The sequence below is a fragment of the Corvus moneduloides genome, chromosome 5, assembly GCF_009650955.1.
Source record: "Corvus moneduloides isolate bCorMon1 chromosome 5, bCorMon1.pri, whole genome shotgun sequence".
NCBI lineage: Eukaryota > Metazoa > Chordata > Aves > Passeriformes > Corvidae > Corvus > Corvus moneduloides.
Genome location: NC_045480.1, coordinates 22,634,254 through 22,660,249, shown reverse-complemented (window position 1 = coordinate 22,660,249; position 25,996 = coordinate 22,634,254). Strand labels below are relative to the sequence as shown.

The following is a 25,996-nucleotide window of genomic DNA, read 5'->3' as shown; positions in this document are numbered from 1 at the left end:
TTGCTTCTTTTTTCTTTCCTTTGTTTTTAATCAGTTATTTATTTATCGGAATAAATGAAAAGCTGCGGTTTTGAAGAATGAAAGAGACAGGAAGCAGCGAGACGCGCCGCCGGCGGGATGCGGTCCCTTTGCAGCAGTCAGCGGCGGGGCATCCCGTTGGGCAGCGCCGATGAAATATTCAGGAGGGCGGCGGGGTCGGGCCGCGGCTCCGCGGAGCGCGGGGGTGGGCGGGGGCGGCGGCGCGGAGCGGAGCGGTGCAGCGGCCCCAGCCCCAGCGGGCGGCGGGCCCTGGGCGAGCCGCGGAGTTTAGAAACCTCCCCGGGAGGGGCGGGCAGGCAGGGACATGGCAGCACGGCGGAGAGGAGGGGCTGGGGGAGCAGGGGAGGGGTGGGCACACGGCCGCAGACAGCTTGATGGGTCTGTTGGCCGTGGGAATCCCTTCTTGGTAGGAGGATGGCGACTTCGGCAGAGGGATCTGCAGGTGTTTGTCCCTGCTTGAAAGGCTGGAGACAAAAGTCTTTAACGCGGGTGGTATTTATATATTTTATGTGCTGTAACTGATACAAAGCTGATTTGTGTATTTCCACGTATATAATACAGTATGTCCAATGTATGCGAAACAATCTTGCTGTGTTTTTCAACACAGTATTTAAGAACTGTACTCGTTTGCGTTACCCCCTGCGCTGCCGTGGTCCCAGCCGGACGAGTTGCCCGCTGTGGCAGCAGTAGGGGAGTCTGAGCTGACTTTCGCGGAGGCAATGCTACTAAAGTAGGAGAAAGCAAACTGCTCGGCTCCGTTTTAGAAACAAAGGTGACAGCCAGATGGGTTCCTTGAGTACTGATGAGCAGATTTGTTAAAAAAAAAAAACCCTCCTGATTCCTTAAAGAAATATGGCATATGCAGAATTGCATCCTGTATTTGCATGTGAGTATAAGGGAGTAAATTTGCTGCTGTTTGCTTGCTGTTGCTTTGTTAGTTCTGCGCCCCATAAATTTTGAGCTGATTTCAAACAAATGAAACAGAGGGTTAAAGCTTGAGATATTAATTCTCAAAGAAAGAACATTCCTCTAAGTTCTGTGAACATAGCTGGGTGGGGGAGAATGTACTTATGTGCAAAAAGGAAAAACATGCATCATATATTTCAACCATTAATATTGGAATATCAGCATTGGGCAGAAGGGTTGTGGGACTGTTGGGAACTGAGTGTCCAGGAACTGGAAAAATCCCACTTTTAATCCAAATGTGTATTCCTATAGGATTCAGCAGTGTCCAGTAAGGAGCTGATCTCACTTGAAGCCTGTCATGGTAGACACGTATATTTATCTTCTCTTTGGATTCTCTGATGCTCTGTTTAAGACTAGCCTGAAGCTTTGGTATAATTCGGTTAAAAAATCTGACAGTCATGAGATGCAATTCCCTAGGAAATGAGGCTTCATATATGTCATTGCCTACAAAACTGTTGGTCTTATCTGCACTTCCCTTTGCCTTTGTGTAGCCAATATGCTTAGGCGTGCCTTTTTCTGGCTGGTGTCATGAACAGGTAATTTCTGTAATACAGAGATGAAAAGCAGCTCCTTGAGACTGCAGACAGTTAATGAGTGCATGAAGGAAATGATTTATAGTGTGGGCTGAGTTACGTCTTACGTACTTTGCTGAGACTAACTCTCAGCTGGGCTATCTCCTTTGCTTCTCTTGCATAAACTACTAGGCAGTTCGTAAGTAGGAATTTGCTTGTGGAAGCAGCTCCTGGTAAGGATGCAGAGACTATCATTTCATATTGCTGCTGCCTTAGTGTTACCATTTTCTCAGACAGCTTCTTTGGAAGATTGATCATTGATCTCCCCCTTCCCCATGCCAGTCATAATGCAGTGGTTTTTTAAGACTCTTTTTGGCAGTCATCTTTACTAAGTTGAAAACTTGAGTTCGCATAATTTTGGAATTTTTTCTTTGACAGTGTTGACAACATCATCAGCTTTTAACTGAATATATTGTTTCATGAACCCAGGCTGAATGAAATGGGACCAGGCGTATCACTTCCAGCTGTTCACCCTGTCTGTTTGTTGCCTGGCTGATACCGTGCTGGTGGCAGGCATAGCTGCGTTGCATATGAAGCAGGTAGTCCGTGCAGCTTGCAGGCTGCCTCTGTGCAGCTCAGAACCTGTGCTGATCTATATTACTATTTTGATCTGTACACTGGATTGCCTTTATGCATGACTCAGCTTCCTGTCACGGTAGCTGCCACCTCTGTGAAAGCTGAAATGGACAGATGCCTCAGAGTGGTAATCTCTTCTGCTGTCCGGCTTCAATCTGTTTGTGTTTGGGGCTCAATGTCCTAGGCCTTAGCACCTGTGAATATAAAATGCTGGGAATGAGGCTGAAATGGAGAGGATAAAGAAATGACTACAGAGAAACTAATTTATTGCTTTACCTGAGACTTTATCAGTATAAAAGCACTTGGGTGAACTCAGCTGGGAGATTAGTTGGTAACTTTTCTTAAATTAAAAATATTTTGTTAATTTAACGAATTAAAACAATATGAAAAAATGTTAAGTAAACAAAAATAAAAATCATGACTAGGATTCTTCTGTGTTCATTCTAAGCATACATCAAAATTACCCTGTTTCACATTGAATAACATGCTTTTAAAATTGTTCATTTAGAAGTGATATGTTAGAATCAGTGTCTGTATTTGAGTCCCACACTAGTTATGTGGAAGCCGCCTGGGTGGTAGATGGCAGAGCATTGCCTGAAGGCATGATCCCCAAACTTTCACCCTGACTTTATTGTACTTGGCAGCTGATCTATGGTGTCTGTCAATAAAGCTAATGCAGGAAGTATCCTTTTGTCAGACAGGAGTAAAACCAGATCTATAATTCTGCAAGTGACTTCATATAAACATGGCTTGATCCTGAAAATCAAGGAGTCTGCATAGTAACAGGGAATCTTTGCACATACTCACTTCTTATATATTTTTCCCCCTTTCAACCTAATGTTACTTGGTTATCATTCTGTCTTTATTTGCTCCAAGTTTAAATGAAGGAACAGAATGCATTCCTTAGTAAAACACATGAGTAAAGTCAAGTTATTCCTGATGGCCTGATCCTGCTGTAATTCAAACAGAGTACTGCTTTATTTCTTGAGTAGTTCCACAGGAAGTGGTACTGAAGGTAGGAAGAACAGTTCAGTAGTCCTGATTCAAATCCATCGTGATCCGTAAAAAATGCACCAAGTTGTTTGGCTTAAACCCAGCATGATAAGGGTTTGCAAATTAAAACCGGCTTTCTGAGACATGTCATCCTGAGTCAAGTTGTTTAAAAATGAGCATTACAGATCAGTTCTAATATGTTAAAGAGCTTGGGAAGTAACCTGGGTGATATGCTACAGGCAGTTAACTATGAGAAACACTTATTCTGTCTGCAGGCTAAATTTAAGTTCTTGTTCATATGTGTTTTAATATTTCAATATATAGTGGGGTGTGCAAAAACACTTGGTAGTAGTTCAATATCAGTCTCACTGCTATCAGAGGAGACAGGCTCAGTACTTCTGTTGAAGGCATACCTGTAGCTGGCACTTTGTAAAACATATACCAAATAAGTGACAGGGTCACAACAGTTGAGGGGTTTTATTTATATCTTTCAAGTGAAGCGTTTTGCCATGCACTAAAAAACAGGCACTGCAGTATATAGCTGAAATACCCATCAGTCCTCCTCAGATGTTTAGAGCCTGGTTCTGCTAGGGGCTGTGTGTTCAGCCTTGCTATTGTCTTCATTCCAAACCAGTAACTATTTGCAGGAGTTGGGAAGGCAAAGTTTTAAGATCAGGTCAAAAATCAAGGCTTAAGGGTCAGCAAATTGACCAGAATCTTGCTGTTCGTGTAGAAGTTAAAAGACTCCTGTGTAGAGTTACATCATCTGATGAAATACTAACTCAAAGCTGAGTGTTACTTTGCTGCTCCCCAGCAAGCTGGCCCAGTTTTACAAGCAGGCGACGAAGGCAGTTGCCTAGAGCGACAGACAAAAGGAGGCAATAAAATCACATTCTAAGCAAGAACGAGACCCTGTGACTCGGTGCCTGTTTTTGCCGGTTTAATGAGGACTCAGTGCATTCCCCAGGCACCATTCTCCTCAAGGTGCTGATGTGCTGAGACTGAGCAAGCTCCTTACTACAGGAGCCATGGCCATGGTTTGAACATCCCATCTATTTGTGCTCATCTCTACTTCAACTTGCTGCTGCTTAAACTGAGTGGAGAAACTTTATATGCTCCTCTTCTGCTCCTTTTTCTTGACAGTGCTGTATTACTTTTGCCAAAATGCTTGGATTGGCAGGAGAGCAGGGACAGATGTGCTGAGACTAGAGAGCTCACAAATTCATGCTTCACTAAAAAAACCCCTGTTATTATTAGCCTTGCAAATTAGGGATGACAGGCTGCTGAGACTTACTGAGTTTATATTTATGTCAAGAAACTCATTGCAAGAAGTAAGACATATCTTAGTAAATCTTACATGGGTACTGGATTGCTATAAGGATCTTTTACAGCCATCTCAGGGCTCAGTTAACACTGTTAGTAAATTTCCTATTCTTCTTTTCTTTCTTTGCCTCTGTCTTTTGGTTCTTTTACTCAGAGTTCAGATTGAAATGCAGGAGACGTGGAGTTTTTCTTCAGACTCAGATGTTTATTATTTCTTATCTATAGTGCAGCTGCACAGGATGTCCCTCTAAGTTAACATGGTGAAAATGGCCCCAGAGTTCTACCTTCTTAAAGCCCAAACTACCCAATTATGGAATGTCAACTAATTTATTTTTACTTATAATCCAATAACTAATCATTCATGTTCCACACTGCAGGTTTTTCGTACCAGTACCAGATCACCCAGGCTTGTGAAGAAGAAGGAAGAAGAAAGAACTAACCTACACCCAAAATCCTCTATCCTGTTACATGTATATCCCAGAAACCTAAATTTTCTACATCTCTACATATTCCACCCAGTGATATAACAAACTTCTTTTTTAATTACACAGCAACAATCTCAGTGCTATCACATAATTTGGGAAGTTTTTCCCAAGGCCTCAGGTCAAATGCAGTGCGCTTTTGAGGATCACTGCCTGTCAGCACTGAAAGACTGAAATTCTCTGAACCCAGGGTTCCAACACACTGCTTGATGTAGGCTTCCATTTTCCACCCAGTTTTGAGTGCTAAAAATGTTTCCTGCCTTTGCTCCACTGCATGTGCTCTGACACTTCTAGACTTTTGGGAAGGATCTCTTCTGTGCTCTGAATAGGTTGCTGTATTAGGCTTTGCTAATAGATAGACTTGGTGGAGACTTCAGTATCACTGACAATATGGTTAACAAGCTGTAACAGAGTACCTTTCTGGAATGACAGTCATTTTGCCCTACTGCTTTTTAGAGGAGCTGCTTGGAGCAGCAGAGTTTTGTGAGCTGACTGCAGGGACTGAGGTGACGCTGTGTTGGTTTGCTCTAGGTTCAGAGTTGGTTTGTCATGTTGTCCAAAGGCATGCACTGAAAGCATTGGTAGGTCAGCCTTCACCACACATCAAGGTCTGTAATAGAAAGAAAGGAAATGCATATGGATTACAAAAAGGAGACAATTTTGTCTCCTCAGAAGTAATATGAATTTGGAAAACTACTACGTTTCTTTAGACTTTGTAACTTCAGTCAATCCCTGTGTCATCAAAAGGAGATTTATGGGAGGGAGATTATCCCACATTGGCCCACTGGAATGTTCTTACTCTTTGTAACACTTACATTACTACGTTCAAAAGGGGGTGCTAAACTTGGGTCTCATAAAACAAGGACAAGTTTGAGTTTCTGTATTTTTAATCCAGGAATACATTTTTCTTGTGGGTGAGCCTGTAATAAAATTCTGCTAACTTCTCCATATTCTTTGCACAATTTCATAATGATTTTTTTTTCATTTTCCCTTTTGATATTTTACTTTTGAATATACAGTAATGGGATATGTGTTAGGTTTTCAAATCACTTTCACAAATGCTAAGGAGAGGACTCCAGCCTAGAATGTGATTTCCAAATATGGAGGGATAAGAACAATCCTGTCTTTTAGGAGCTGTCAAGCAATGTGATTATGCACCTATGCAATATACAGATTATTTTGTATTTCAAGGAAAAGAGAGAGGTTAATACCTGATTGGGTTTGTACCATTGTAAGCACAGCTGTACTTCATTTCCACCTCCAAGTTCCAGTTATTTTATTCTAAATCCTGCACCACTGGGAATCTGCCTTGACCCCTGGAATGACAATCGACTGGAAATTGAAGAGGTCTGCACCCTGGTTTTTTTTTGTTGTTTGTTTGTTTGTTTAGGTTTTTTGGTGTGGCTGTTTTTTGTTTTTTATTTTTTTAATGTCCTTTAGAAATTTTCTGTTTTCTTTGAAACTGAGCAAGGCAAACATAGCCTTTTCTGTAATGTTGTAAGTGGCTACACCGCATCTATAATTTTATCTCATCTGATTCTTGATTAAAAGGTTCTTCAGACCTAAAATAACATGATTAAATTTCTTTTTTGTGTGTGTGTGTGTGTGTCAGTTTCTACTGGAAGATTAAAAGAAGCCCTTTTATTTCATGCAGAATTAGAGTTCTCTTGCACATGTATGTAGGTGTACACTCCCCAAGCACAGGTGCATACACACATGTACATACTCAAAAGACACACAAGGACGTATAGATAAATAAAATCACATGGAGTATGCAGCAATAAGATTTCCATGTTAGTCATTCAAATTTGCCCATATGCCTTTAAATTTTACCCTGTTGCACATAAGCATTATGGCAACCTATAATTAACTGACCCAGTATTCTATTTTACAATCCCTTCTCATAACTCAGTGCAGAAAAGAGGGGCGTTCATTTAATGAACAGTTTTCAGCTCTTTGTCAGGGTGTGTTTGGAGGCAGGCTTGCAGGTCACCATCAATACCCTGTTAGAAGCAGGTTTTTTACTTTTGAAGTCTCCCATATAATTTCCTAAGTTAGTATATAAGCACTTCCAAAAGCTGAGTAACAGCCAAGCCAGAAGAAGTTTCATGTTTCATTATTGAAGCAAACTTGTTCCACTAAAGCACAGGAAAACTAACACCTAAAATATCAATTAATTTTGGATGCCCTCTCTGAGATAGCAAGGACTGCATTTTTTCAGAGTAGCTGGTATTAGATACTGAGTACAAGACATGATTTTTATCAGCTTTGGTTGTAACTGAGAGTGTTCAGTGTTTTTGTATATCAACTTTAGGACTTCTAAGTCAGGTTGTCAGAAAATGAAGAACCTAGAATTAATGACCACCCCTGAAAATTTAAATTACTTAATTAGCATCATAGGAAATCTGGGGCGGAAGCCAGGACAAAATGTCATTCCCTCCCCCTCTGCAATGTTCACTTTCTTAGCTGTGAAAGTGGTTCTTTCCTGTAATTCCTTGCCTCATTCCTAACCTCAGCTAAAAATAAATTTGCAATCTGCTTTATTTTATGGTCCTGCATCATCCTTAAAGGTAGTTACAATAAAATAGGAAAAATATGCTCTCAAGTGCTTTTAACTTACTCATCCCACCCTCTGAGTCTTCTCACATACCTTAGTCTGCTTCCCCAGACTTCATCCTACTCTACTCTCCATTTCTTTATCCCATTCTGCTTGTCTTAACCAGTTCTTTCGTATGTTTCCCAGATTCCTGTCCAATGTGTCTGTCTCTTTCCATTGCCCAACACCTGCTTTTCCCCTCTTCCAGCTACAGGTCCTAATCTCCAATTTCACTCTTTTCATGCAATTGGAGTGTCTGTCTGTTGTTACTCCCTCTCCCTCCCCTGCCTTGTCCTCATTTTTTGGCCAGCCACTCACTTTTAGCTCATCTTTCCCTGTGCTTTCTAGGGTTCACGACTTCCCTTAGCTGTTTTGAGCTTCTCTTCTCCCCAGTTGCCCATTTTACATATTCCTCCCTTTCCCCAAGGGCAGTGGGGAGGCCCCTGCTGCTCTCTGACAGGCACTTCTCCTAGGACAGTGAAAAGGAGCTTTAGTGTTCTGGAATATATACTGGTAGTGGTGACAAGCGTGGTAAAGTCCCATATGATGAGAACATTTGAGATGGACCTAAAGGCTTCTGGGTCTAGAAGTTGTTTATGGTGGCAAAGAAAATGCTCATATTCCCTCTGAGGAAATGCAATCCAAATACAAACCAGAAAGTAAAGGAAGAGGAGGGACAGAAGGCTGAGATGTTTCTCTGCGAGTCTGTCCAAGTTTCTGTGTCACTGCTTTTGCATAGATTGTTGTGGGAAGGAATCTTGGAATCATCTGAAACAGAAATTAGGGAGAGGCTGAGCCTAGGGAGTATGTACATGTCTGCAGCTGAGTTAAGAGAGGCCCATCTGCTGTGCAGGGTTTCATGAGTGTTTTCTTCTTCTCCTCAGTGAACTATACCTACTGCACAAGTGGCAAGTGAATTTTAGATGCATGTCAAAATATTCATGTTGCAAGGTTGCTGCTGAATAAAATTTAACAATCTGATTTTACATTTGTGTCTGTGTGTATATATTTACTTATTTGTGCACATTACATGGAAAATAAAATCACTGCGTTCTGATGTGTTTGTGCTAATAGAAAATGATGCCATTTATACTCCATTGTTAATGTGATTTTATGTGATTTATTGACATGGAAGTTTATTTTGGACATATGAAGACCTGGGAGAGTAGGATTATAATAACAACAATAATTTGTCTTTTTAATGCTAAGAATGAAATAAAGAAAAAAAAGAAAAAAACTTGCTAAGCTTTGTTTAACCTTCAGGGGTTCTGGAAAAGCAGCTGTCACTTTTTAAAATCTTGTTTAGTATATGCCATCATTTTTCATCTAGATCCCGTGTTGATACTGCAGCTGTGCTGGAGGAAAAGGAAGCTTCCACCTCTCCGAGTCCAGAACAATGTACTCAATCTTGGAGACAAGCACTGAGAACAAAAGGGAGTGTGCTTGCATGGATCTGATTATTCTGGCACAGAAGTGGTGGCAGTGGATTTCTGTGTCTAGTCTACTGTTGCTAATAGTGATTTCTGTAAGCTGATGGAGCACAGAGTACCTTATTACCAAATGCCTTCAAAGACATGTTTTGCAATCATTGCCATGTCACAGTTGTACAGTGCTGTGCTCTGAAGTGTTGTGAAGGCCCTTAGGCAGCCTTAATGTAAAAACATTTGCTGAAGAGCCATGAAGACAACTATCATCATCCAAGGGTGAATTTTAATTCAAAATAATCTTTATCCACAAATAAAATCTGTAATTTGGTTCATTGCTTCAGTAAAATGATTTTTTTTTTTACAGAAGCAAGAATAGTTTAGTCTGTTCTTGGCAGTTAATCATATTTGCTGAGCTATTTAAATAATTCAGTAACTCCCTCTCATGAGTTAAATGCATTGCTTATTGTAGGGAATGACATCATTACTGTCCTTTCGTCAATGTAGGTGCGTATAAACCAGCAGATGCAAAAATAGAATAATAGAATCATCAAGGTTGGAAGCGACCTTTAAGATCATCAAGTCCAACCATCCACCCAGCACTGCCCCTGTAACCCCTAAACCACATCACCCAGTGTCAGATCCAGATGCGTCTTGAACACCTCCAGGGATGTGACTCTGCCACATCCATGGGCAACCTATTCCAATACCTGACTACCCTAACAGTGAAAAATTTTTTCTAGTATCTAATCTGAATCTCTCATCTCAGTTTAAGGTAATTTCCTTTAGTCCTCTCACTGTCGGAACGGCAGAAGAGACCAGCCCCCACCTCCCTACAACCCCCTTTCAAGTACTTGTAGAGAGCAATGAGGTCCACCCTGAGCCTCCTCCAGGCTGAACAAACCCAGCTCCCTCAGCTGTTCCTCATAAGACAAAACATGTCCTATGAGGAACAGCAAAAATGTTTCAGGGCTCCCAGTTCTGTAGTCATTGAAGGTTGCTGTCAGGGTGAGATCATGTACCAGCCCCTTTTCTGCATTGCTTTTCTTCAGAAGAAAATCTGCCTGTTTGGGCTGGATGGGAGCAGCAGCAGGCACCAGGCAGAGACAAGTGCCCTGACACTCACTGTCTGCTTCACTCCAGCACCAACCTCTGACTCAATCTTTGCCAAATTCTCTGTGAGCAGGTAAGTGTGCTGAGCATGCCATTTGATATTTCCTATCAGTTGAGCTGTCTGATGGGTGCGATCACTCCTTTTTTAGTCTTCCTGTGTAAGAGAGTTGGCAGATGCTCTTCCAAGAGACACGGTTTTCTCTTGTTTGTCTGGATGCCAACTGAAACCAGTTGGACAGCTTTAAATCCTTTATAAAAACAACTATGTAAAAGCTTTGCTTTAAGGTGTCCAACTACCCACAAAAAAATCTAAAAATAATAAATTCCCTCTTCTTCAGAATTAGAGCTTGTTCTCCCAGTAGGAGTGTGTGAACTTGCTTTATTGGCTTTTTTTTGTAGCCGTCTTCTATTGACAGAAGTGAGGCCTGAAGATGTGAAGGGACAGTTCAGGCATATCTGGGGAACACAACCCCAAATTCTTGAGTCTCAGTTGAGGTGGCTGGTTTTACTCCTTTTCTGTTAAAAAAAAAAGGAATCAAAGCAATTGAAAGCATTTTATCATCCCCCCCCGACCTCCCCTCCCCCCCCCCCAATTCATTTGTTCAAGAAAGCATATAAAAATGTGAAAGATGAGGAGAATTGTCTTCCTTTGAGGACGTGAGTACTCACACCTGGTGATTTCAGTAGGAGACAGAGCACAGCTAGAACCAGGGTGAAGCACATACAGTTAAACAAATTACTAAATCTGAGTCAGGAAGACGATTCTCTCCAGGCCACACAGGGCATTGAGTGCATTTGCCCCACAAATTCTCATGCCTACAGTATTTATGTGTCTTTGTAGTGCATACTGCACTATGCAGGCTTCAGTTTGCTACTGCATGCTGAAAAATGTGTAATGGTGTTTTATAATAAGCAGCCAAGTAAAATGGATTTCCTTTAGGTTTTCTTTGCCCCAAATATATGTTATGTATTCTCTTCAACTTACTGACAGAATTGTCTACTGAATGAGGCATGGTCAAGGTGTCAGGATTTAACTCCCAGACCTGTCAACATTTGCAATGACTAAACAAGTTAATTAGGATTACCTCATCTGAGAAATTTAAGGATATAATTCCAGGTGATCATGATGCATCTTTGGCTGTTGCTGAATCCTTAGTTCCATAATTGCTAATTTAGGTCATTCAGCCTTATGGTTTCTGAGAGCCTCCTTCCTCAGAAAATAATTCTTTGCAAGGATATGCAGAAGCTAGGGAGTCAAAGCTGCAGCTGATGACTGAATGGGCTTAACAGTAAGTTTATATGCATCATTTCCTCATTAGTAAGCTGTGAGGGAGCTGAGACAAGCTGTAGTATCTCCTCACCTTGCAGGAATGATGGAAGTATTAGAAATCATGAGAAAAACATCAGCACAAGACCTTCCAGGTTGCGCTGGCTGTCCACTACAAATTTCAGTAGTTGTGATCCTTCAAATGAAAGAACTTCATTTAAAAAATTGAAATAATCTAATTTACCAAATCAGGATTTGGCCAGGACAATGGACTTGAGTTTATTAGTCTTGAGAGGACTACTTTTGGTACTGTCGTAACACAACTGCATAAGACATCATTTAACTCTTCACCTGGAAAATAGCATTTCAACCTACATTCTGTGTTAAATTCAACTTGTGGCATTGAATCACTGAGAGCAGATAGGTGTTACAAGTTACCATGGCACCTCCTTGGTGGTTTCCACTTCATGGTTCCCTTGAGCAGCAGTATCTTTTGAATTTTTCACAACACTGCATCCTGGAATGGTGTGTTTGTATTGTGTTCCTTTTTCAATTTTTGTTTTCAGGTATAAAACAAAAACTGAATTTTTGAGATTGAATGTTTTTCTTTGAAGACAGAAACTTGAGGTGTGAAACATTAGCAGCTCATAGCAGGTGCTGGGGCTATTTGCATTGCTGGGTCTGTCCACCACTGCAGCACTGCTTGGCAAGTAATGTGGCTGCAGTTTGGCAGTATTTTGGGACGTCAGCAGCACAGAGGTTTCTTGACATGGGTGTGACCTGTATTTAGGAATGAATTAAAGTTTCATTCTTCATATTAAAGGTGTTATAGAGGTTGCTTGCTGTTCTCCAAGGGAGATGGGCAGCTGAGCTGTTCAGAAGATAAAAACACACTGCTGGATAATCTGTGGAGCAAATAACTGTCTGTGCCTTTAGAGTGCAGCAATATCATGATTGTTCAGAGAAAACAGCACTGAAAATGTCTGACAATAGTTAATTCTCACAAACTTTAATCTCATAAATTTATTACTCACAGACAATTATGTATTACAGGGAAATGTATAAAGCTGTTTACTTTTGTACTCCTAAGGGCTTTTGGGACATTTTGAAACAGTATAGAAATAGATGGCACCTTATAGCTGTTACATTTCAGAGTCTTGCTGTGTTTTTGGGACACACTAAGAGCATCAATGACAATATTTTTTTTTGGCCATATAGATTCAGCTCCCTTCAGTCCTCACATCTGCCTCTCCAACTGGGGCTGACTTCCATCTCTGTCAGGATGTGCTGCAACTCAAGGAGGATTTTCATTATGTACACTCAAATGGCCATTTCTTCAACAGACGTTATTTTCTCTGAAATTCTGTTTTCTTGGACCCTGCAGGAAAGCATTGGAGTGAGAGATACAATGAATTATTTATTGGAGTGACGGGGTCAGATATGTGGCAATAGTGTATTTCAAAACAGTACAAAACAGTGTGCAGTGAATAGCAGCAGTTTGATGTGATTTTCTGCTTATAGTGGCTTTTCAGTCTCTAAGAACTGAAATTGAGAGTATATATTGAAGTGGATGTTGGAGTATTTTCCATGGCATGTGCTTTATGTGTTCTTAAAGCTCAAGGCTTGGGGAATGCTCTTGTTCTGTCTGCAGTGTCTGGCTTGGTACAGGCAGGCATTCAGCTCTGCCTGTGGCTTCCAGAGCAGCCCACAACTGAGGAAAAGGAAGAACTGCAGGAAAACAAGTTGTGGGAAATCCAAGCATTCAGGAAAAGAGTGTCTGGACCTGGAACATTCTTGTGGACTCCTCAGTGAGAAGGACACTTGGGAGGACATGCAGGGGAGGATCCTGTCTGTGGTCTACCGGGGAAGGATAGCACAGGAGGTGTTATAATCCAATTACTGCGATTATTAGATTATTAGATTATTGCCTGAATTAAGGTGCAAAGAAGACCATATGCCAATGTCAATAGTAAGGATTTTATTTAACAGTTAATATGAAGAAGAGAGAGGTAGAAAGAATTAGGGAAAAGAGAGAGTAGGGGAGAGAGAGTGACAGAAAGACAGATTAAGTAGAAAGATAATCGCCACATCTGCAGATCCAGTAGTGTCCTACTGGTCCTCTTCTGGTCTTCTCAGTGGTGAGGATCCCACAAAACAGAGTTCAATGAGCTAGGATATGTTCAGGTGCAGGTGGGTACGCCCAAGCCCCTTCCATGGGAGGAGTTTTACATTTTCTTTTCCAACACTGGATCTGTTGCAACATTTGTGGATTGTGTGCAGTCCTCTGGTGGAAGGCCTCAGAAATTCATCTGAGGGGCACTTCAGGGGTCTTTGATGGGTTATGACCATTCTGAGACTTGACAGATGCCTCTCATTTGAATGTGATCTTCCCTTGGGGTGGTGGGGAGTTTCACAACCAAGCTAGTTTATGTAAGAGAACACAATTGGCGTCATAAAAAGCACCATCTGCAGGGTCTGCTTCTTATCTGGCCCAAAACTCAGCTTGTAGTCTCTGTTGGTGGATGTTCACACCCTCTATCTTATGCAGACCAGAGGTTTTGCCTTCACACCCCCAAAAAATCTCCTGCTCCTTCTCAGTTCGTGGGGAAGAGTGTGGAAACCCAGACTCAGCAAAAGAGTCTGTGGGTTATAGCCTCCTCCAGCCTTGTTTACATCTTTTTAGACCTGAGATAATTGGTCTACAGTACCACCTTTATTTTATCTCAAGTTCCTGTCAGGTGGCTTAACTTCCCCAAATCCAGGAGGCATACTGGATACATACACCCCGGGGAGGATGGGCTTTGGTGGTACAGATGAGCAGTTGCTTCTTTGCACGCTTTGCTACAGTGGACAAAGTCCTCTGGTGATCTTAACAGTGTTTAAGAATTATGACTTTTGAGTCCTGTTACAGGAGGCCAAAGAGTGCACACTGTTGGGAGGGTTCCTGGGAAATAGTGAAGGAGGTCAGGTTGTCTGTCCATGGGAAGAGACAGCTTTCCATTGATTTAATAGGCTAAGTCTTCAGTGCTACATAGAGAACATACTCCTATTCTCCTGATATTTGTCTGGAGCTGGTGGCAGAGGATGACTTGTAAGCTTTATCAGAGGCTACTGGGCCTTGATATGACAGGAAAAAGGGAGTCCTGGAATATGTATTTACTTGGATCAGCCAATTTGCTCATTTGTCTAGAGTGTTAGTTATTCCCTGTGGGAAAAAAAAACCAAACCAAAAAACCAAAACCATATTTGAAGACACTGTAAATCCAGGTAGCACACAGCTGTCATTTATTTTTCACGAGAAAAAAAGAAAGGGTTATATTTGTTCTTCAGCAGTCTTTTCACTTTCCTTCTTTTAAAGCACAATGACAGTTAATGATTAATAGACAGTGCTGCCAGCAGGAAGCCAGCATAAGTGTGGAGGAAGTCTAAATAATTGAAGTGAAAAGGTGACAGAGGCAGCCATTAGTTCTTCTGGATAAGAAATTCTTCATTGCCTGTCTATTTGCCCAAATGAAAGGGAAAATCTAGCATTTGAGCAGCACAGTCTTTAGACTTCATTATGCACTTCTCTTGGGAACAAAAGAAACAACCAGGATTAGTCTTTTTAAATTAATAGAAATTGGTGCAAAATCCCCTCATTTTTAATTGTGTCACAACACGTTACTGGGCTTGCAACATAACCAGCTTGTCAGAAGTAACTGGGCAGCATTCCAGAAACAAATACCCTACAGCAGAATGAATGTTATAACACTGGACACTTGCCTTCACAGAGTGGCTCCCCTCTGAGACATCCTGGTGGTCACAGGGGACCCTGTGTACTTGCACAGGAGGCTGGTAAATTTTAGGACTGAGCAAAACAAGGTGGCAAATGTTGAGCAGAAAGCTAGCTTCAGTAGTTTCACCAAACCCAAAATTTTCCAAAACAAACAAAAAATAAAATAAATACAAACTAATAATTAAAGAAAATAAAAAGAGCAAGCTTTTGTTTGTTTTCTGAATTGTGCCTTCTGGAACTCTGTGTCATGGGCTTATATGGACTCTGTGTCATGGAGAATATTATTGCATGTTCTTACAGGAAGAATGAGGATCCTTTCCAGCATTTTTTGAACAAACTGCGGATTACTGTCTCATCTGACACTTTGCATAGTTTCCTTTAATTTCTAGTCATAATTTAATAAGGGTCGTATCACAGGCTATCCTATCTTCTATAGAAAAAGTTTTCTAGAGGAACTGTTAAATGTGCTTGTTTAACTTGTGATGTAAAATGAGAGGGTGGAAGCAGCAGTTACATCCAGCTCTAGATAGCATCACATCTTGGACAGAGCTCTCCAGGCCTGTGAGGTGATTGCAGCAGCAGCAGTGATGCCCTGTGCCATGAAAGGGAGGTGTGCTGCCTTTCCCTTTGGTGTGACAGCTGAGTTTTCTGTCACCTGTGGTGTTCTGGGAAAAAGCTGTGGTAGCAGGTATGAGAGAACCATTCAGCAAAGTAAATTTGAGGTCCTGGATTGTGGCAGGTTTTCTTGAAGAGTTTGTCTGCTACTATCCTCCCTCTTCATGAGGTCTTGATGCCTCTACTCAGCCCTGGTGAGCCCTCATGTAGAGTGCTGTATCCAGTTCTGGGCTCCTCAGTACAAGAGGGATATGGATCTCCTGAAGTGAGTCCAGGAGATAGTGAAGGGCTATGAAGATGATTAAGGAACTGGGGCATCTCTCTTGTGAGGAAAGGCTGAGGCAGCTGGGTGTGCTCAGCCTTGAGACGAGATGACTGAGATGGGACCTCATGAATGTGTATAAGGATCTGAAGAGAGGGTGTCAAGAGGATGGAGCCTGGCTCAGAGGTGCCAAGCAATAGGACAAGAGGCAATGGGCAGAAACTGATGCACAGGAAGTTCCACCTGAATATAAGGAAGATCTTCTTTAAAGTTCAGGTGACTGAGCACTGGCACAGGTTGCCCAGAGAGGTTGTGCAATGTTGTTGTGGAGTCTCCTTCTCTGGAGACATTCAAAACCCATCTTCACACAATCCTGAGTAACATACTCTAGGATGACCCTGTTTGAGCATGGAGGTTGGACCAGATGACTTCCAGTGACCCCCTTCAACCTTACCTGTTCTGTGATTCTGTGATTCTGTGATTCTGTGATCTGGAATTAATTTTTAACATTTTTTGTCCAGGATCTCCTGAAAGTTTAAAAAAAAAATATAAAAATACAAGGAGATCTGCCAAGCATAAGCTTGCACTTAGTATTCTGGAGAAGAGGCTATTTTCATTGCACAGCTTTTTTCTGTACTGGAATTTGGGTATTTACACATGTTCACTAAGTGCTTGTCAAATGGAAAGTCTGTGATTTTGTATAACATTAATGGCTCTTCACAGCTAAAGTTGTATGTCTGCTTGAAGTAAAAAACATAAAGGAGGCTAGTAGAGGTTACTGCCCTTTTAAAGGAGTTTTAAATGAAGGGGAATCACAAATGTATGTTTGATTCTTTTTGCAGAGGAGTTTTTTTGCAGAGGAGTTAATAGTATGAACAAAGGCTGAAGAGAGAAACTGGAGTTAAAGGACTTTGAGAACATAAGATAGTACCAATTCCTTGTATGTCCAATGAGAAGGCAAGATGCAAAAAGAGAGAAAAAGTAGAAGTAAAGTAGCAAGCAAAGTCAAGCCAGAGAAAGTTATGGAGGAGGGAAGAGGCTGAGGCAGGAGAAAGATGGTTGAATGCACAGGAGTAGGAAGAGCTCCACAGTCCAGACTCAGAAACATTTAGCTTATTACAGACAACCCTTATGCTATGTCATGAATGAAAGTCAATGATATATTCTGTTGCTTATTTAAATGTGAAAGATCTATAATAGTATTTCCTGGAGGTATTTTGCCTTCAGAAACTCAGGATGTAGCAGCCACCTTCTCACAGTGACAGTCAGTGTAGGAAACTGCAGAGAGGCCATGTCCTGATCCCACCACTATTTCCCATCTGGTAAGGTTGAGATAATTTTCCTTTCCCTGCTTAAAAGTGTTGCAGCAAAAGGCAGTTGCAGGAAGATACCAGAGCAGTTCCCAAGGGAAGGGTCTTAGAGAGGGGTTATAGAAGGATGTGAGGAAAAAAAGCACTTTGAAGGATGAAAGACAGAGAGGAGCCCGAGGACCTAACCTGGGAACATCCAGGTATTAAAGAGGGGGCACATCTAGTATTGATGGACAGTGAATTGAAGACTTCTGTTGAATTGAGTTTTCTGAAGCAAATCTCACGTGTTTACTGTGATCTTCTAGAGGAGGTGGAATATAACTATTTCTTTTGAGCAACATATTTTTATGCACATAATTTGTGTATTTAAACTATTACAGCAGTTCTAATGCTATTCCTAACAGAGCTAAATTACAGAAGAGAGGCTTCATTTTTATTCATCAAATAACACATGGTAAGTTTTCAGGGAGACTGGGGGAAAAGTAAAAATCATAAGTGATCTGTTTTGGTTGCTACTGCTGTTATGTTTCTTTTCTAATCCTGAGGTTTTTTCCTACCATTTTAATATCTTTGAATTTGTTACATTATTTCTAAATATAGAACAGATGAAAACTGCAGGAACTATCTGTAAGATTGCTTACATATTATACTTTTTGAGGATAGTTTTCATTAAAACCCCACTGTATTTACAAAAAAACTCAGAAGCTGATTTATTAAGTTTCCTGGGCACTCTGCAATTCTCAATAGATATTTTCCTGAGCTCCTCTGACTTCTGTAAGTCTCTCCTCATTTTGCACAGGAAATACTGATATATCAACCAGCTTGCTTAAGCTGATGAGAAAGTCTGTGTTAGAGGTAGGTACTACCAGATTTCAAATCCCAAACTAGTATTTTAAATGCACATTTTAAACAGGTCATTGCTCAGATGGATCATCATAGTAATTTCAATTTGACTACCTCACATGAATCTGATTAAAGTGATATTTTCAGCGCATCAGTATACTTAACTCATTCTATTATCTTGTGCTTTTTTGAGGTAGAAAAGGTGCTGCAGGTGCCTTCTACTTCCATTTTTTCAGTTGGCTTGCAAAGAGTTTAATCAGGTTTTATTCACTGAAGAGTATCTCCATCTAAAGAGTTCTCTTACTTACAGAAAGGTCAACGAAATCATAAGGGAACCATCAATGCTTCCATTCCACATCCATGCTGTAAAGTTTAAAGATGCTCCTATTCTATCTGCTAGCAAGAACTCCCTCTACATTTCTCAGAAGCAAAGGAGAGTCTTTTTCTCTGTTTAGTGGAAAATATCTGTCTTTCAAGCTCTCAGCTCTAGAATTAGACTAAGTGGGCCTAAGTGTAGGCTTTTCAAGATCCACTGCTCAGGTACCTGTACAGGCATTAATACAGTGTTAGTAAGCAAGGTCACTGATGAAGGCTGGGTCCTTACCCTCTGTAACAATATGATGATGGAATTTTTTTTTCAGATAAGAACTGGACTGGAACCATTTTATTTTCAAAAGTTACCAAGTAAATTGTTTTAAAACATTATTATTTTTTTTCAAAATTAAAAATGCTTGCTACACTTTGGAGATACTCTATGAACATCTAACCCTTGTCTAATTCATGTTGGCTGGTAATGGCCTTGTCTAATTCTTGTTGGCCAGGTGCTGAATTCACTGAGTGGTGGTCTAAAATTCCAGGGTTTGTCTTGGATAGAGGTAGGGGTTTTAGATTGCCAGATCTGCTGCAGAGCCAGAGTATTGGGTTATTTATCAAAAGATCCACCCTGAAAATGTGGACCTTGAAAGAGCTGTGCTTCTGTCTTTGGGAAGGTCCTGGCGACAGGCACACCATTGAGGGATTTTGATTCCATTATAGGCTCCACAACCTAGAACACCCAGGCCTAGAACACTCAAGAATTTGGCATAAGATTGTCAAGTCCAAGACATTTTTAATAAAGGTTTGTGTTCCACACATTGACATTTTCGGACAAGTATTCATCAGAACATTTCCACTGAATTTAATTCCTAAGTAACAGAAGCCATAAAATTTCCCCAAGCAGTCCTCAACAATAGGATGTATTTGGGTCAAACTACAGCATGCATCTCCAGTGCTAAATTAATATCCTCTTTGCTATTGTTAGTCCAGGCAGCTCATAGCTAGTCAAAGCACAAGATAAGCTGATATTAAAAATTGCTGAGCAGTGGCTAAGATGAACAGAGAAGTGTTGGTATGTCATGTAATTATCTTGATATGTGAGGAGGCTCTGTTATTGCTTATTCAACTTACATATTTTATATAGGGAAAGCCACTGTACTATGACTTTGGGCTCATTTACATGCCTTTGTCTAGTCAGAATTAAATGCAAATTTCATGAGAAAAGTAATCTTGAAATGTCCAACAAAAAGGATTCAGATTGTCGAGATAGAATAGAGCTTATGAACAAGGATGATTCTCTATTGATTTAATTATAAATGGTGTGGGCAATAATTTAAACATGTTTCCTTAAAGAACCTAAAATCAGATTTAAAAAATATTCTTACAGTAGATACCTGTAGGTTTTCTTAGGATTTAAGCTTAAGTTCCATATTGTATTATCACCACCATATGGATTATCTTCCACTCACCCACCTAGACACCACAAACTGTTGGTGACAACGTCTGGAGCTCCTGCTCTGATTCCATGCTAGATTATTTTAAAATAGAGATAGCAACGTTTCAGACTTACTGTCCATGGATTTGACTCTTCTGTGGGAGCACAGTCTGACATAATAGTACAGCTACTTTACTGCATTGCTGGAGGGATAAGATTTTTAACACCTGTTCAGATATGAATGATACATTTGCTTCTCATATCTCTACACTGAAAACTCATTTTGCTCTGAAGATAAAGGCAGTTCCATCTGTCAAATCACCAAACACCCCCATTTCCACCCAGGAACCTGCTGACCCCTCAGAAGCAACCCATTCCTCCCAAACTCAAATTGTCTGGTTCCAGATGAAACAGGTCCATGCACTGGAGCAAAAAAACTACATGCATGCCCTGGCTACAACATTTTCAAATTTCCCCTAATATGTCAATCTGTTTAGAACAGAGTAGTTGTAGCTCTCCTGTGGGAGGAAAAAGTATTCAAGCTTTTTACAAGAAGAATGTCAGCCTTATTAAGAGGTTACAGAACAGAACAGAAAAGGTTTATTTCGTACCCAGAGAGCAAGTCACAAATATGAAGGAGGCCAAATGCCAGGTGAAAAACAACCTGGCTTGATCTCAAGTTAGTTTTTATACTCCGTGTCATATTTTTCATTGTGTGCTTGGAAGACTCCAAATCTAGTATGTGGTAACACTGCATGCTCTGGTAGGTACATATGAATTGGGGTTGGGATACAGGTAATGCACAGAGACCAGCAGTGGGGAAGGGCATATAATCCCAATGCTAAGGAAAATGTGTTTCTTGAACATACACTGGAGTATGTTCTGTGTGTAGCAGGCCAGAACAAGTCATCCATACATTATGTAAAAATTCCTGCTAGGGAGATATTCAGTCTTTAGAAGTAATTGATACTTAGAAGTCCAGAAAGCAGAATTTAAGAGGCTACAAGAATGTTTCATTCTCTTAGGAATGTATTTGCTGTTATAAAATCAAATCCTTCATGCTGACACTCAAGTTTCTTTCATGATTTTTCTACTCTAAAAAAAATTTTGGCTGAGGGTTTTGTTTAGAAGTCAGAAAGCTCTGCAGAAGACAGGAAAAAAAAGGCATTGGCAAACTAGCTACTGTAAGATAAATCATACTGTACAGATCTTCTGTAAAAAATTGGCTCCAGAACTTAATGTGCTCCTTAAATTAGGTCTGTAGTAGAAAGTAAAATTATTTGCACTATGAACAAATTAATTAATTTCCTGTTCTCTGGGATTTGCCTGTTGTGGGAGTAATTCTTCAGTGTCAGTTTAGCCACAATATTTATATGTGTCTGTACACCTCTTCTGAGAGAGAGCTGGTAATCCATCCTGTTAAAGGTTTAAATACTTCTTTGATACTAAAATATTTTTCTTTATTCCATAAATATCTGGTGCCACTGAAGTAGGATATACTGCCTAATGTGACAGAGCTATAAACTTGGAGCCAATGGGTGATGTCAAAGTGAGCCTTTGCAAAGCAATTAATGTGATAAAATTTTTAGAAACACATTCTATAGGCTTATAAAAAGATCTGTCAGCATTGCAGATACCTGGCAAGAGTTTTCAATTCCTACAGTTGGCTTTAACAGTTATAATGGGTAATTTTTAAAATGTTTCAGGAACTTTTAGCAGTGCTGATGCCAGCAGAGTAGTGAATATGGTACTGCGTAGAACAAGCACTTCTCTGAGAATTTATCCACCCAGCATTTATGTCTTGACCCCAAACCCCAGCTGCACTGGCCTCTGCAGGGACTGAGCCTTTTAGATTTACCTGAAATGGAATTATAGATTAACTAGGAACTTAGTCTCTGCTTAACCATGACTCTTCTGAAGAGGAAGAAGGGGACCTTCTTTTGAGAGGGTCTCATTAAGTTCAGTGGATGTTGGTTCAAAGTCTGTGCCTCATCTCTTCCCTTCATGCCCTCATCCTAACACCTAAACCCCAGGCTAAGTATGGCAGATGGGCAAAATGGCCTCTCTGATTTTTCTTGCAATGAGTTTTGTATAGTCAGGAGAACATATATCTCAGACTTGTTAAAATAAAACACAGCATGTCAGTAAAAGTAGCATCATTCTGGTAACTGTATTCACATACTAATAAATGCACCGTGCACTTGCTTCATACTAAAATAGAAGGATCATTTTAATTTGGTCTTCTCATTTACTTTTCTCTTCTTAGTATTGGCCAGAGGAGTAAATATGTTCTTTCTTCATCAAGCAGAAATTCAACAGAAGGAAACTTAAATGGTGTTTGAACGCTCTGTATTTACCTTGTACGATTTTACATGAAGAAAAATATGTGGATTATATCACTGTCAGATTGCTGTCCTGTGTAAGACTTGAGGACAAGTTGGATCAAGGTAATATTTGTAAAATACAAAACAAATGTTATTTCAAACGCATGCTGATATTTATTGAGATCTTGCAGAGTAATCATTGGATTTAATTCAGTATACAGGTCTGTGATAAAAACAACAGCAACAGCAGCAACTCTTGCACTGCTGCTCTTGCTGCTTTGGGGATTTTAGCAATATTACAGAACAATTGCCACAGAAGAGAAAAAGCTTGGAGTACTCAAATTGTGACATTGCACCAGAAGAAAATAAAAAGAAATTGGCAACTTTTTATAAATCAATCTTACATTTCTGTTGGAGGGGAAAAAAGGGTCTTCACATGGTTCAGTATTTATTTGATGTGCTATGTATTTAAAGGGGCATTTAAATACTATTCATGATATATAATTTGTTTAGAATATAAGACGCCACCCCAACTGGTGTTACTCTTTGACAGTCTAGGTGTATTTCTGAATTGAAACTCTTAAAACTCACTATTTTTTTTAATTTTGTGATTTTGGCTTCTGTAGAAGACTCGGTATAATTTAAGTTTTTTCTTTTATTTTTTATGTCACACCAATGTACCTTAAAACATACACTGGTATGACATAAAGGATCTATTAATGACTTTTGGATGAATGAATTTTAACTCAATAACTATGGTGTGTCATTTTCCAGCTGATAAGCCAAAATTTGTGCTATTTAGTTCACCAAGAGGTGGCAGCCTTCACTCAAGTCCCTCCAGACTTGTCTGCTACAGGTTGACGAGATGTGTACCCGGCTTGGACAATGGTTGGTGAGTATCTGGAGATGGATCCTCAGACTCTCTCAATGCTATCGGTATTCTGTATTATTGATTTGATAATAACTGGGAAAAGAAAAAATGTGTGTCAGCTAATGTTTGTTTGTTAGTTATAGTTCTTTCTGTGCAGCTTGTATGGAAAAGCTAACATGAAGAATTTTAGGTAGGATTTTTGTGGGTTAGTTTTCTAAAAGTCAGATATCCAGTTTAAACAATCATTTGGGCTCTCTTCATTCATGATGAGAGAAAATCTCTACTGACTCTATATTGCATCCTGAGAGGCTTTAGGAGATATGAATTGAATAGCTGGTTAAACATGCCCATCTCTCCCTGCAGACTGTGGAGGAAACTGAGGTAACTAGTTTAGAGTAGGTCTGAAATTGAAGAACGAAAGTGAGATGTCCTGAATATTTGTGTCTTTAAATTCTATCTGAAGGCAAGCATTAATTTTCATATTTCTTCTAAGGTCTTGCGGGCATGTATGTGAATGAAAGAAACATAAACAAAATATTCCTGCTGGTCTTCATTGCTTCCTACTTATATTAAAAAGAGATGGTGAGAAAAAGCACATCCCAATTTTTCTGGACATTTTGCACCTTTGAGAAGACAATGTTTTGATTATTTTGTGAAGATTCTATGAAATTTATAGCTAAATAAAGTTTCTAAAACATTATTAAGGCCAAAGAGTATCTGGGATGGGACTATATATCGTGAGATTTTGATTCCTTATATTTTGTGTTGTGCAACATGCAACAGCTTTGATTTTAGATTTTCTGACCTATGAGGATGACTACTGATAGAAACCAGATTGAGATATGATGCTCTGTTTGTGATTTAATCTCCCATATGCCTTTTGAAAGCAGATAAGTAATTTCCATCATCATTTGCATTAATAAAATTCTGGAAAAACATGTTGGAGAGTGATTTCTCTCATGGTCGTAACTGTTCTTGACATTTGCAGAATTCCTTTGGTAGCTGAAACAGAAACATCACAGATGAAGCCATGGAAGAGCAGAAGAGTTGGCACAGATAATCCAGATGCAGTGACTATAAGAATAATGCAGCTATGTGGGTATGCTGCCAGCGTCTCATTAGATCACAACACTCTTCCCCTGTTTCTGTGACCCCCACTGACACTGTGCTATCACAAATTACTGGCTTTCATGTCATTCTGGAGGTCCTTGGAAAAGATTTAAAACACAGTAGTTGCCAGTTTTTAAAGTGCTCCCCCATTCCCCAGTTTTAATACTAGCAGTTTTGAGGAAAGTAGTTTATTTTATCTGTGATGATTATGCTCCTTGTAGTTTTCTTATTTCTAGGAATAAGATCTTAGTTTGCACTAAGAAACTCTGAAGGATATTTATAATGGTCTTAGTATTATTTGTGCACTTCAGAGGCTTCACATTCTGACTGGAGACAACATATGCATGTCTTAGGCTATTCAAATAAATGAATGTCTGGGCTGGAATAATCTGTGTAGGGACGAGAAGGAGAGGAAGGTTAAAAGCTAAATGAGATAATCCAAAAGATTTACAATCAGCTGTGAAAGCTGTTTCCCTGCACTAAAGCTAATCAAGACAATGAATTTTCATGTTTGTCTTGTACTGCAGAGGAAATTGAATCAGATGTCTCCTGGGGATTCTGTTATTATTTGGTATTCACACACTGGCACCCACACTTCTTCAGCTGCTGGCAGTAAGAGAACTTTGATGCACACACAGTAGCTAGGCTTCTTGCAAGAAAGTGAAGAAACAACATTTCCCAACAATCCCAAACATACGTTATCTAATGCAGAGAGATCCAGCACTTAGATAATGAATGTGTTCATTCCCACCTGTTGGGTGGTCCAGATTTGTCAGCTGTATAGGACAGATTTGGGGTTTAGGATCCCTCGTGAGCTGTGTTTTGTTCTCACTGCTAGGAGTGGGGGAATGGCTGTTGCCTGACACAGGGAGGTGGTTTGCACCGCTGGGCTGTGGATGGGGTGATGCTTGGGACTGGTGGCAAGAGGTGAAGGATTTGCACCTGCAGCAGCAGCCACACTGGTCCCTTGTGGCAAAGTATAGCTGGGGCAGAAACAGGAGGAGACACTGTTCAAGCATTATGCTTTTTTAATTAATTATTTTTTTTTTAACATAAGCATGCTATTCTATTGCTGTTTCAGCTTTTATTTTTTTTTTTTAGTTTTGAGAGGGGCACAAAATAAAAAGTGACCCTTTTAGTACCTTGGGTAAAGAGAGAAACTACAAAGTAATAATTCAGCTGAAGCCATAATATACATGCCCAGCTAAAGTTAAAGCTGGCTCAGGTCATCTGTTTTAGAAGATTAGTTTCAGTTGGGATTAACTCTCCTTGGTGCTAGCACATCATGTTTTGGTAGTTAAGACTTATTCAGTCAGTTCCTTTCTGGTATCTCAAGGTTCATAAACTATAAGACAGTCTTTGGCTTTTCAGAATCTGCAAAAGGCTTAAATCAGTAAAAGAAGATTATTCAGCAATTCCTGGCACATCAAAATGTCACAGAATAACTGTCCTGTTTTTATTGGGTCCAGAAGATATAATGAAGACTTTTTTTCTACAAAAAGAATGTTAGTATTTGATTTAAGAAAATATGTTCCAGTTTGCACAGAACTACAGTTTTCATAGATAATTGGAGAAAAGCTAAAAATACCCCCCTCCGAGCTGCTACTTCATAAACGATAGTTACTCAAAACAAGCATTAGCATTTTTTAGAAAGCAATGCCATTAACTTTCTCTAAGTGAAAATGGAGTTTGGGCAGGGTTTCATTAGAAGGAGATAAGTTATTGACATTCCAGCTCTTTCTAAGCTATGAAAGCCAATTAAAGTGTCTATAGACTCATGGCATA

The 25,996-nt window shown here is 40.0% G+C and overlaps 1 long non-coding RNA gene across 1 annotated transcript; it reads left to right on the top strand.

Moving 5' to 3' along the window:
- The first annotated feature begins 243 nt into the window (after positions 1-243).
- LOC116443954 lies at positions 244-24,033 on the top strand. Its single transcript, XR_004240127.1, has 4 exons — positions 244-10,157; positions 22,173-22,353; positions 23,005-23,122; positions 23,595-24,033. It is a non-coding gene; the product is annotated as an uncharacterized LOC116443954 (long non-coding RNA).
- Positions 24,034-25,996: the final 1,963 nt, after the last annotated feature.